General features: G+C 35.2%; 1 long non-coding RNA gene across 1 annotated transcript; it reads right to left on the reverse strand.

Annotated features, from left to right (window-relative positions):
- Positions 1-788: 788 nt before the first annotated feature.
- Positions 789-3,601, reverse strand: LOC110684556. The gene is made up of 3 exons (XR_002503770.1): positions 1,668-3,601; positions 1,253-1,591; positions 789-1,162 (listed from the first exon to the last, which is right to left on the reverse strand). It is a non-coding gene; the product is annotated as an uncharacterized LOC110684556 (long non-coding RNA).
- Positions 3,602-10,926: the final 7,325 nt, after the last annotated feature.

Genomic DNA, 10,926 nt, shown 5'->3' on the forward strand with positions numbered 1-10,926 from the left:
AAGAGTAAGAAAAATTACTAGAAGCTTCAATAATTGACTAACAATGGTGGAACTTGTCTTCTACAATGATTGGATTGAAAACCTTCAAAACAAGAACTAAAATCTATGCTAATTTGAGGATTTTTGTGTTTCAAACTAAGAGGAGTATGAAAATCTGAAAAAATTGGGAACCCCTCTAAAATGGTCCAAAGGGGCTATTTATACTACCCCCTAAAATAAGAGGACGGAGAAAACAAGAAACGGGTAAACTGTGGGTCTGCACGGACGTGCTGAAGTTGGCACGTCCGTGCAGACCAAGGCAGGAACTCAGTTTAAGACGACCTGCTGCAGCACGGGCGTGCACCTTTGGCACGTCCGTGCTGCATCATCTGCACGGACGTGCAATATTTGCACGGACGTGCAATATTTGGCACGTCCGTGCTGCCTCATAATCACGGAAGCACGCCCGTGCTGCATCATCTGCACGGACGTGCAATATTTGGCACGTCCGTGCAGGCCTTGGCAGAAAGATGGGTTCAGGTCTGCACTCCTGCACGGACGTGCAACATCTTGCACGGCCGTGCAGGGTCTTCTGGGCCCTTTTCTTCTTGTTTTCTTCTACGATGCTCTTGTACTTGGATTCTTTCCATCATTTCCTTGCTTCTAACCTCGGTTTGGTAACCATGGGCTTCATTTGGTCGTCTTTCGACCTAAAATCTCAACAAAAACACTAACAACCCGTGAAGCATAGGATACACAAAAATTGCATAATAATAGGGTAAAAGTGAACCAAAACACAAATTTGTTCAGGTAAACTAGGTTCAAATACGCCCTAAAACCGCATAAAATAGCAAGTTATCAATTAATATAGGATTAAATTTTTTGACTTTTGCAATAGCCAACATCACTTTTACAGATTTGGGATAAAATTATCAAATCAACTTCTCATATTATTAGAAGAGCAGGTACAAAATGTGAAACGACAAAGGATCACAGATTTCTTAGTGTAAATATTGCTTTACTACACTGGTGAATAAGAAATCATAAAAAGACATTACTAGCATTACAAGTAATAGAGAATACCTGCTGATTGGAATGAGCCCTAAAACTAGGTGCCTTGGACCTCAGATCATACAAGTTTTAATGGAGGTAATTGCGAAGCAGAAAGGTTTAGAATTGTTTCCTGCAGCATTGATAAATCACATGTAATTCAAGTGCTCAACATATAAATCATATTATGAATATATATAATTCTCATTGACCGCATACAAACCTGACCAAGCTCATCATGGTGCAATGTAGCCAGCCGATGCAAGGTGAGGAGTTCATTGGAGCATAAAAGAATTAGATTAAAGCGCTAAAGTAGCACAACAAAATTAATAACTTTATGAAACATATTTCTTGATTGCCTATGTACATTAGGGTTAATCTTATATCAATACAAGATATTAAGGCAAATAGCAATTCTGAGCCTACCCACAGATTTCAGCAAGATCACTAGTGAGCTCATAGCTCAATGAATAGAAAGAATATATTTGGATGCCAACACACCAACCACCCTTCTTTTTAATGATTTTAAACGAGCAATGCTTGCAGAAGCACAAGATTTAGCCTGAACATTTTCAGAGTTAGCTTGAAACACATATGACAATGAAGAGTACAAAAGTAGTTTTTGGAACAGAGCACACCTCATTGTGCATTTTCTGATCAATTAGAAACAACAAGACAATCAAGTAATAGAAGATTTCTAGCTCTAGTAAACAACAAGTCCATCTCCTGTTCACCTCCCTAACACCAATGTTATGATAATAAGTTAGGATTTCTGAGTTGGATAACCATAGCTGTAAGCAGCATCAGAACTAAAATTTGCATGCAAGTTATAAGAAGGTCTCCTCGAGAAGATAAAAGTCAGTAGCAGAAACACATAAAATCCCAATAATTCCATCAACCACGGCTCATGCATAAATTAATCAAGCGTTACGAATAATTAAAAAGAGCATATAAGATAACTCACCTACAGTATAAGATCACAAACAATAATGCATATGAGATTAATGAAATACAAATTGATTTACAATAGGCATTATCTGTGTATATTAAATGAATGTAGAAGCAAACATATGCAGATAAGTAACTAGATTTCACAAAATGGTAACAGACACTTTTAAAGGAAGGAGCAAGCATAAATAATTTTGCCTAAATAAAGTGTACACTGAACATTACTGAACAACATCATTCTTTTACCACTTATTCTGCATTTCACAAAATTACCAGCTGATACAGTACAATTTTCCAAAAATCACTCATTCTCTGTAGTAGATCAGTATAAACATACCTAAAATAGCAGTTATTAACTACTATCTGATTTCTCTAGCTTGAATTATCTTCCAAAACACTAGAGGAAAATATACATTATTGATATTAGTGTTTATAGGACTCGAATTATCCCCCCAAAACATCTAATATATGAGACCTTCAAAGAACGAAAAGAAACAGATGTTTGAGTTCTTGGTCAATACATGTCTACATTGCATAATTAAACAAAACATGTTAAACTACATCACAACCTCATTAGTATGAAAATATGCATCTGTGTTGCGCAAACTCTCAGAATTTGAATTTTCCAGCAGCAAGAATAATACTAAGATAGAAATACTAGATAAACAGCTCCTAAGCTACACTCTTCTCATCAAAACAACAATAAACAATTAACTACCATGCAATTACAATAAAAATTATATAAATTTTAAAATAAATTCAGGTGTAATATATCATAAGCATAATCAAATTTTAGATTTTAAGTGATAAATTTAAAAAATAAGTTGATTCAAGCAACAAATCCAAGAACAAAGTGAACCTAAAATCAATTAAATTTAATTTAAGGAAAGTCAAATGCATTTTAAGCCAAAGAGAAGGGGGAGACCTTCCAATTAATGGTTTGACCCTAACTCGTCCCTTGCCTCGCCGATTAGCTCCACTGAGACTGAACGTGGTGACAGCAACAATGACGAGAAGCTTAATATCAATGAAGACGACGACGATTTCTTAGTCGAGTTGACTTGCCACCTCGCTCAGTCTACTCTCCAGGACTCCCCAAACTCTAACACCGAGGTAATATGCTAATAATCTCTTCTAATTCGTTCTACAAAATCAACTCATAGATTTGAGAAAGAAAAACTGAATTTGTTTGTTGATTTCTGTTTTTAGAAACCATGGTTGTTCTCAACGTTGCCACAATTGAAGCTAACCGGGTTCGGACCGTGGTCGAACCGCAGTGGGTTTTCGAGCAACGGTAGCCCAAACGGACCTTCACCACGATTTCTACCGCCGGTGACACCTCTGCTAAAAAACGAAGCCGCTTGGAAGCTCTTGTATGAAGCCGCCGGTCAAGTTTCTCGTCTCAAGATGAACGCAATCGCTTCTCAAGTTAACCACCAAAACAACAACCTACAGAACAAAGGTCTTCTCGTTGCTCCTTGAAATGAGAGGGCCTGAGTTTGAAATGAGAGAAAGTGGTGAATGACGGGGAGGGGAGGGGAGGGAGAGGGAGTGAGGGACTGATTAGAGAGAAAGAGGTGAAACCCTAAAAAGCCAAGTATTGGGCTCCTCTCATCAGTTGGGCCAAGTTTGGTCATTTACGTGTAATATAGTATTTGTAACGGGCAAAATAGTGTCTGTTACAAATACTTATTTATTCGTAACGGGCACTAATTTGTCAGTTACAAATACATACGTATTCGTAACGGACACTAAGTTGCCCGTTACGAATAAATATGAATTCGTAACAGACACTATTTTGCCCGTTATGAATATTTTAATTGTAATGGGCAAAGCTTTGTCTGTTACAAATAGCCTGTTACGAATGAGATTTTTTCCACTAGTGAAAGTCGTCGTACCATAATCCACACACTTCATTAGTTTTCCCAAAGAGTGTTGTGGTTATAGGTTTCCATATAGGTGTGATATAGTCCAAAGGATTGAACATATCATTTCCCATATGCTCCTCATCAATATTAAATACCCCTAGTGGGGATACATTCTTGTTAGGTTTAGGCATGGGAATTCTCCACTCGTCTGCTAGATCTTGTACTTTGTATTTTAAGACATAGAAACGTTTGGTATCATGCCCAACGCCCCTATGATAGGCACAATAAGCACTACCATCCCATTGAGCGTACCTTTTTTTGAGTGGAGTGGGTGGTGTTGGCCACGTTGGTGTAAGTAGACCTTTTCTCGCTCAATTTTTCTAATAATTCTTTATAGGTTACAGGAAATGGTGTAAACTTTTTTTATTTTGTCCATCTTCTTCGAGGATCATTACTGTTATTATATTGTGTGGAGGTCGTAATACATCAATAGAGGATTAAGTATTATCATTCCCCTTTTTGTAGTTATTCCTAGGTTGATGATGATAAGGTTTGTTTGCTTTTTCTTTAGCAAGATCATATTCAATCGTAGTAACCACAGATTAAACCTTTTGAAAAGTGTCTAAACCAAGGTAACGTATATGCTTGTTGTACTTTACATGAAAATTGTCAATGAACTTTTCTACTAACTCGAGTTTAGGTGTCCTTTGGGCAAGGTGAGCCGCCTTTTCTCGCCATCTAACATAGAATTCAAGGAAACATTCATCGTCGCCTTACTTAAGCATTGAAAGTTCACGTACAGTCAATTTGAACTCTACGTTACTCTCATATTGGGTAATGAAAGCCGAAACTACATCTTCCCATGTTGTTTTGAATTTTGGATCTAACCTATAGTACCAATCTCTCGTGGTTGGGTCTAGAGATAAAGGGAAAGTCAAAGCAAAAAGCTTAGGATCAACTCCCTTTAATGCCATTGTGCCAGTAAAACACATTAAGTGGTTTTGTGGATTATTGGTCACCTTAAATATTGGCAAGTCCATAGCTACGAACTTTTCCGGTAAAGTAATTCCTGGGGAGGAGCAAACTTTTCTACGTCGAAGTACTTGTTCCCCATGGTAGAACGAAGAACAAGCTTCTCCAACGAGTTTTCTTTGATGGATAATTGTTCCATCTTTTGTTGAAAGGATAGAGCCTCGACATTTTTCTTTTCATCCTTTTCAAGTTTCTTAATTCTTATTTCCTCGTCCTCTTGATCCTTTTATTCTCTCAAGCGAGCAATCTCTTCTTGGATTTGCTCAATGGTTGACATTGTTGTTGGACTAGGACTAGTTGTCGATGGAAGGTGGTTTGAAAGAGGTGGATTGTTTGATGGTAAACGTAGAATGCGAGCGCTCGGGAGTCTTCGTTCCCAAGCTTTAAAACTAGCCCTAAAGAAGTACAAAGTGATAAGTAAATTGATACGCTTATTTAGGAGACAAAAAGAAGAAGAAAGAACGCAAAATATATTCGAATAAATAACATCACCCTTAAATAATTCTTCAATGAAGATATTGTTTGAACGAGCATACCATAAGTAGTCACGTAATCACATAAGTATACCATAAGCCACAATACACATAATGCAATTCTAAGGTCAAAGGCTTGGGTGTCCAAGGGTATATCATAAGAAATAATGCACAAATCAATCACTCAACGTGTCGACTCGTGACATTGCTCTCTAAACATTTTGTTGACGATATGGGTGGGATAATTGCTATTGAGTTTGGGATAGAAGCTTAGTGTTGGCGACCCCTAGTCAATGAGCCAATCCCTAAAGGTTAAAATGTGTTATTATTATGCATGATGCAATGTTGCTTGTTTGGTTTTTACTTTTGTGCAAAAGGAAGATATTATGCGTTCAAGTCTCGCTCTCTAACTAGAGATTGTCCAAGTTAATTCCCGTTACAACCAATAGGCAACCTATTGTTGGAAACCTTGGACCATAACTAAGAACTAATCTTGTAACCTCTAAGTCCCTAGTGGAGTCGCCACTGTACGGAGGGTGACCCCATCGTAAGGGGTCATTCCTTAGATGCCCATGACCATTTAAAAGATTAGGACTTAACACTTGTTAGGGTGTTTTAGGATTTGAATTCCTAACTGTTTGGGGGACCTTAAATTAGAATTCATTCTATCATCATGCTTTTTTGTAAGAAACAAATAGGAGTTGCCAATGAGTTTTGAAAAAACCCATAAACCTCGTTCATGCCTTTCTCCCATGCGGAGTTCATGGGGATATTAAGCACAAATCATAAGTTTACCCATGCAAAAATTTGTCTACATAAACTAGAAACGCGTTCGAGAGCGAGGGTACTAAAGTAACGGTCCCTTAAAAGGAGAATCGCTTTTCTAGCCCTAGTGCGGCCTCTACTAGCTCTTCCTTTTTCAAAATTTCATTACCAAACAATATATGCAACGTGATACTTAAAGACTAAGTTAGTTGATTTTATTTACAAGCATGGATCACGTACGAATTACATTGCAAAAGTTGTTATTCTTTGTTTAATTCAAATTCATAACAGAGCAAAAGTAAACAAGATTCGCCTTGGCTTAGGTGATCAATAAATCAATTAATTATTCAATTCTAATATTATTTAACACGAGATAATATGTGGAATTGATTAATTGAATATCCTTTTAAAGTGGTCAAACAACACTCTTTTGTTGATTTAAGTTCTTTTGAACAAGAAAAGGTAATGTGATTTATCTTAGTGCTCGGGAATTTACCACTTCTCTTTGCTAGATCTCCGCTTAGAACACTCATGGACTCCTTCTTATTCGGGAACCTCCACTGTAGTAACAAAGTTTGAGAGGGGTTAGAGTTTAGGACAAGAGGGTTTGGTGGCACAAGTAGTTCACAAGAATTTCCGCTAGGATTTTAGGTTATTTTCTATGTGTTTAAGACTCTTATTGAACCCCTATTTGTAGGGAATGGGTGCACTTAGGGTTTTAAGCATTCTGTTGTACCAGGTGTCGCGCGCATCTGGATGAGTTTCATGCGGCATCCCTGCGCAAGTGATTTAGTTGCGCTGCTATGGGCAGCGCAACTGAACGTCATGCGCACGGTTTTATGGTAAGATTCGATTCTATATTTTTATAAAATTTTGAATCTTCTGCGAGTGCAACTCTACAAGTTGCGCTGGGTGTTGCGCGCAACTAATTCAGTTGCGCGTGCCAGACAAGCACGACTCATTGAAATGCGCTCGCAGATTTTTCTGCGGCAGCAGAATTTTCACCTAGGCACCTCTAAATTCGTCATTATTGGGTCTTAAGCACGGGCTTAAGCCTAATTATGATGGGGTTTTGTTAATTGGACCTTGTTTTGTATTTGTTTTGGGTTAGGCTAGTTGTGTCTTTGCGGTTTAGCCAATCATTCGTAAGCATTCTTCATTTCGATCCAACGCGAAGATGGTTTTATTTATCGTCATTGCACTTTTTGTCAGGACAGGAGGCCAAAAGTAGATGTCTACAATAAATTTTAAAGTAAATGATTCATTCTATAAAGTAAATTGAAATTCTTGTAAAGTAAACTATTTTCCTTTATATGTATATGGTGTCAATATATATATTAAAATGCATAATAATACATGATTGATACCAAAAGTAATTGATAAGTTTAATAAAGTTAATAATACTGCTTATAAAGTAAATATATATGTTTTGAAAGCTATTTAACATGTTTTATATGCTGTGAAGTAGATTGTTTGTTCTTGAATATTATATTTTAAGACTATATGTTTTAATTTCTTATACTTTAACAAATTATAGAAACAACAATAGAAATTATGAACCAGAAAAAAGATCCAATTGAGGATTATGAAGAATCAACAGAACAAGACAGAAAAAAGGGAAAAGCTCATTTAAAAAAGAAAATGAATCTTGATTTTTCTGATAAGGAAGTACATGAAGTTATTGAGGTTAAAGATGGAGGTGATTATTATGATTGTAACCTGGAAATAAAGAAAACACACTGCAGACCAAATGCAGTTTTTCATTTGATCAAAGATCTCAGCGAGGAACAAAAATCAGATGTAATAATTATTGGTATTGGGGGATTGCTTGAACTGAATTTGACAAGAATTTCAACAAATATACTTCAATGGCTTTGTGATCATTTCAATGAAAATAGTTGTATGTTCAAGATTGACATGGTGAAGGAGTTTTCCGTTAGTTCCTATAATGTTGGAGATATTTTCTTGCTTCCACATGTAACTGAGAACAAGGTGACTTTTCTGTTAAGGAAGCAACCTATATCAAACACTTTGATTCAAAAGGAATGGAAAAAGAAACTAGGAATTCTAGAAGGTGATGATATCTTTGTGAATAATTTAAAGAACAAAATAAAAACTATGAAGGAAGGAAGGGAGGATTTGAAAAGATTCTTTGTGATGTATGTGTGCAGCACATTCTTGGCCCCTGTTGCAAACAGAGTGTTTGATTACAAGATAATCAACTATGTAGACAATGTGAAAGAGATACATAACCTAGATTGGTGTGGTTATGTTCTGAATAATCTGTGCAAAGCAGTGGGGAGCTTAAAAAACAACAAACGCAAAGAATCAAGATCAGGAATTTGTGGATGTGTCTTGATTCTTCAACTTGTTTACTTTCATCATGTTGCATTCAGAGGGCAGCCTGAACCAAACACACTCCCATTGATCAAGCATTGGTCAGATGATAGATTTAAAGAAAGAATAGCAATTGAAGCAAATTCATCTTTTGATCAAGGAGAACTCCAAAAGGATGTATATCTAGTTTGTAGAAGAGTAGGTCTGCACGCATTCTTGGGACATGTAATTGAGAATGCTTATAGAAACTTCACTGACAGAGAGAGAAGATTATTGTCATTCAACTTACCAGAAGATGTCATGACAGATAGTGAAATACACGATTCTACAAAAAATGTGAGTAATTTTTTGTAAGTTACATTGATTTCTTGTGTTTACTTTAAAATGAAAAATATTTACCTTTTATATCATCTTTGTTTACGTTTATTATATTTTGTTGCTCTACTTCTAGTAGTAATAATGTTTAATAAATCATAAACATAAAGTAAATAATGTACACTTAAAACTAAACAAATTAACTAAAAAAGTAAATATTATTTATGTTAAAAAAAATAATGTAATAAATTTTTTTTGTTATTCATATTGAAGGAAATTTAAGAAGATCAGAACTGCATTTGTTGGCTAGAGATTCAACCTTCTTTGCAATGTTACATGCTTAGCGTATAACTTGCTTAACAAACAAGATGAAAAAACAAGAAATGGATGTGTCTACATTAAATTCTCAACTGGTAAACACAAAGGCTAATGGAAGATCCTAAAGTACAAAGGGCTATGGATGAAATAGTCAAGCTTTATGATGATTTAAGAGCTGTATCTAGTGTGTTTCTTTCAAATGGGAGGAGCACCATAAAAATTCTGAAACTGATCCTGATACTAATCTAGAGGATGTTGGTGATCTTTAAACTATCAATCTAAATGATGACCAAGAGGAGGATGAAAACAAAGAGGCGCGGGAAAAAGAGGAGGAGGAGGAAGAAGAGAAGGATGACAAAGAGGAAAATGAAAACAGAGAGGATGAGGAAGAGGAAGAAGAGGGGGAAGAGGAAGAAGATGAGGAGTAAAAGGAGGAAGATGACAAAAATGAAGAGGAGGGGGAAGAAGAGGAGGAGGAAAAGGAGGAGAATGACAAGAAAGTGGAGGAGGATCAGGAAAGTGAACTAGAGAAGGAATAGAAAAAGGAAGATAAAAAGAAGAAAGAAAAACAAGAGAAGGAGCCTAATAACCAGGTAGTTAAAGCTGATCTTGGTTATAATATAAGTTCAGTCACTAAGAGTATCCTAAAGGATAATCCTGTTGAAGAACACAAACAAACACTTATCGAGAAAGGAATAAAAAAACAAATTAATGTAAGTTGTTAACTTAAGTAAATATTAATCAATTTATAGTGGATAGTGTATGATTCTTTTGAAAGTAACTCTGGATATTTTATTTTAGGTGATGCTGATAAACAACTTGTTCCAAAAACAAACATCGTGTTTAAGGAAATTCACCAAGAGATAGTTTCAAAAATTAAAAACAATTAATATTGTGGAGAAAAAGATCTTGAAATTAATTTTGTTTCAAAGACAATGAAAGGAAACAAATAAAGAATGAATGAAATGCCAAAGTTGTACCAAGTAGTGGTTGCTTACTGCTTTGTGAAGTACAGTCCATTCAAAAAGAAAGTTATTCTTTTTTTTTCTAATTTTAAAAATATTTTATCTACTTTAATTAATATTTAACATACTTTAAATAATAATTTATTTACAATAAAAATTTAAATGTTCACAGTGAAGAGATTGTGAAGTTTGAAGGATATCTTATAATAACTAGAGTTGACACAACATCCCTAGCTCCAACAGTGCCCCCTCAAATGATAAAATCCAATGTATTTCAATGTTGGTCATTTCTTATGAATGATTCTCGATTGAAAGAAGATCCATCAAGCTTTTTCTTTGGTGTTGACCACAATGTAAGAGTTAAATTAAATGTGTAGCTAAATTCATAATTAAATGTGTATGATGTAACTAAGTGTAGACACCCAAATATGTCTCCTTAAAACCGAACCCAGTGATGAGTACCTTTCAGGTTATTTGATTATTTTTATTAAAATATATCTCTTTCTATTTTAAAAAATATTTCTTTTTATACTCTATTTATGAAAATAGCTAGTCAAATTTTCTTTGTTCCATAATAAAGGTCCAATAATTTTGTATTTATATGGGGCTTGAAAATACCTTTCCAACGATATATTATAAGCCACCGATGAATAATGTGGAAGTTATGGCCAAAATACTAAACTGGGAGCAAACCAGATTTTACCTACGACCCAATGATCATGTTTAATCCTTTTTTATCCTATTCCTAAACTAAATAGGATTAATTAAAAACTTCCATAAGTTTATAAAAGATCTTAATTATCTTTTTTGAAAAGATAAGATCATAGAGTTTGAAATTGAATAAAACTTTCCTTATTTTTTTAAAATCCTTATTTT

This window comes from Chenopodium quinoa, unplaced genomic scaffold (genome assembly GCF_001683475.1).
Source record: "Chenopodium quinoa cultivar QQ74 unplaced genomic scaffold, ASM168347v1, whole genome shotgun sequence".
Classification (NCBI taxonomy): domain Eukaryota; kingdom Viridiplantae; phylum Streptophyta; class Magnoliopsida; order Caryophyllales; family Amaranthaceae; genus Chenopodium; species Chenopodium quinoa.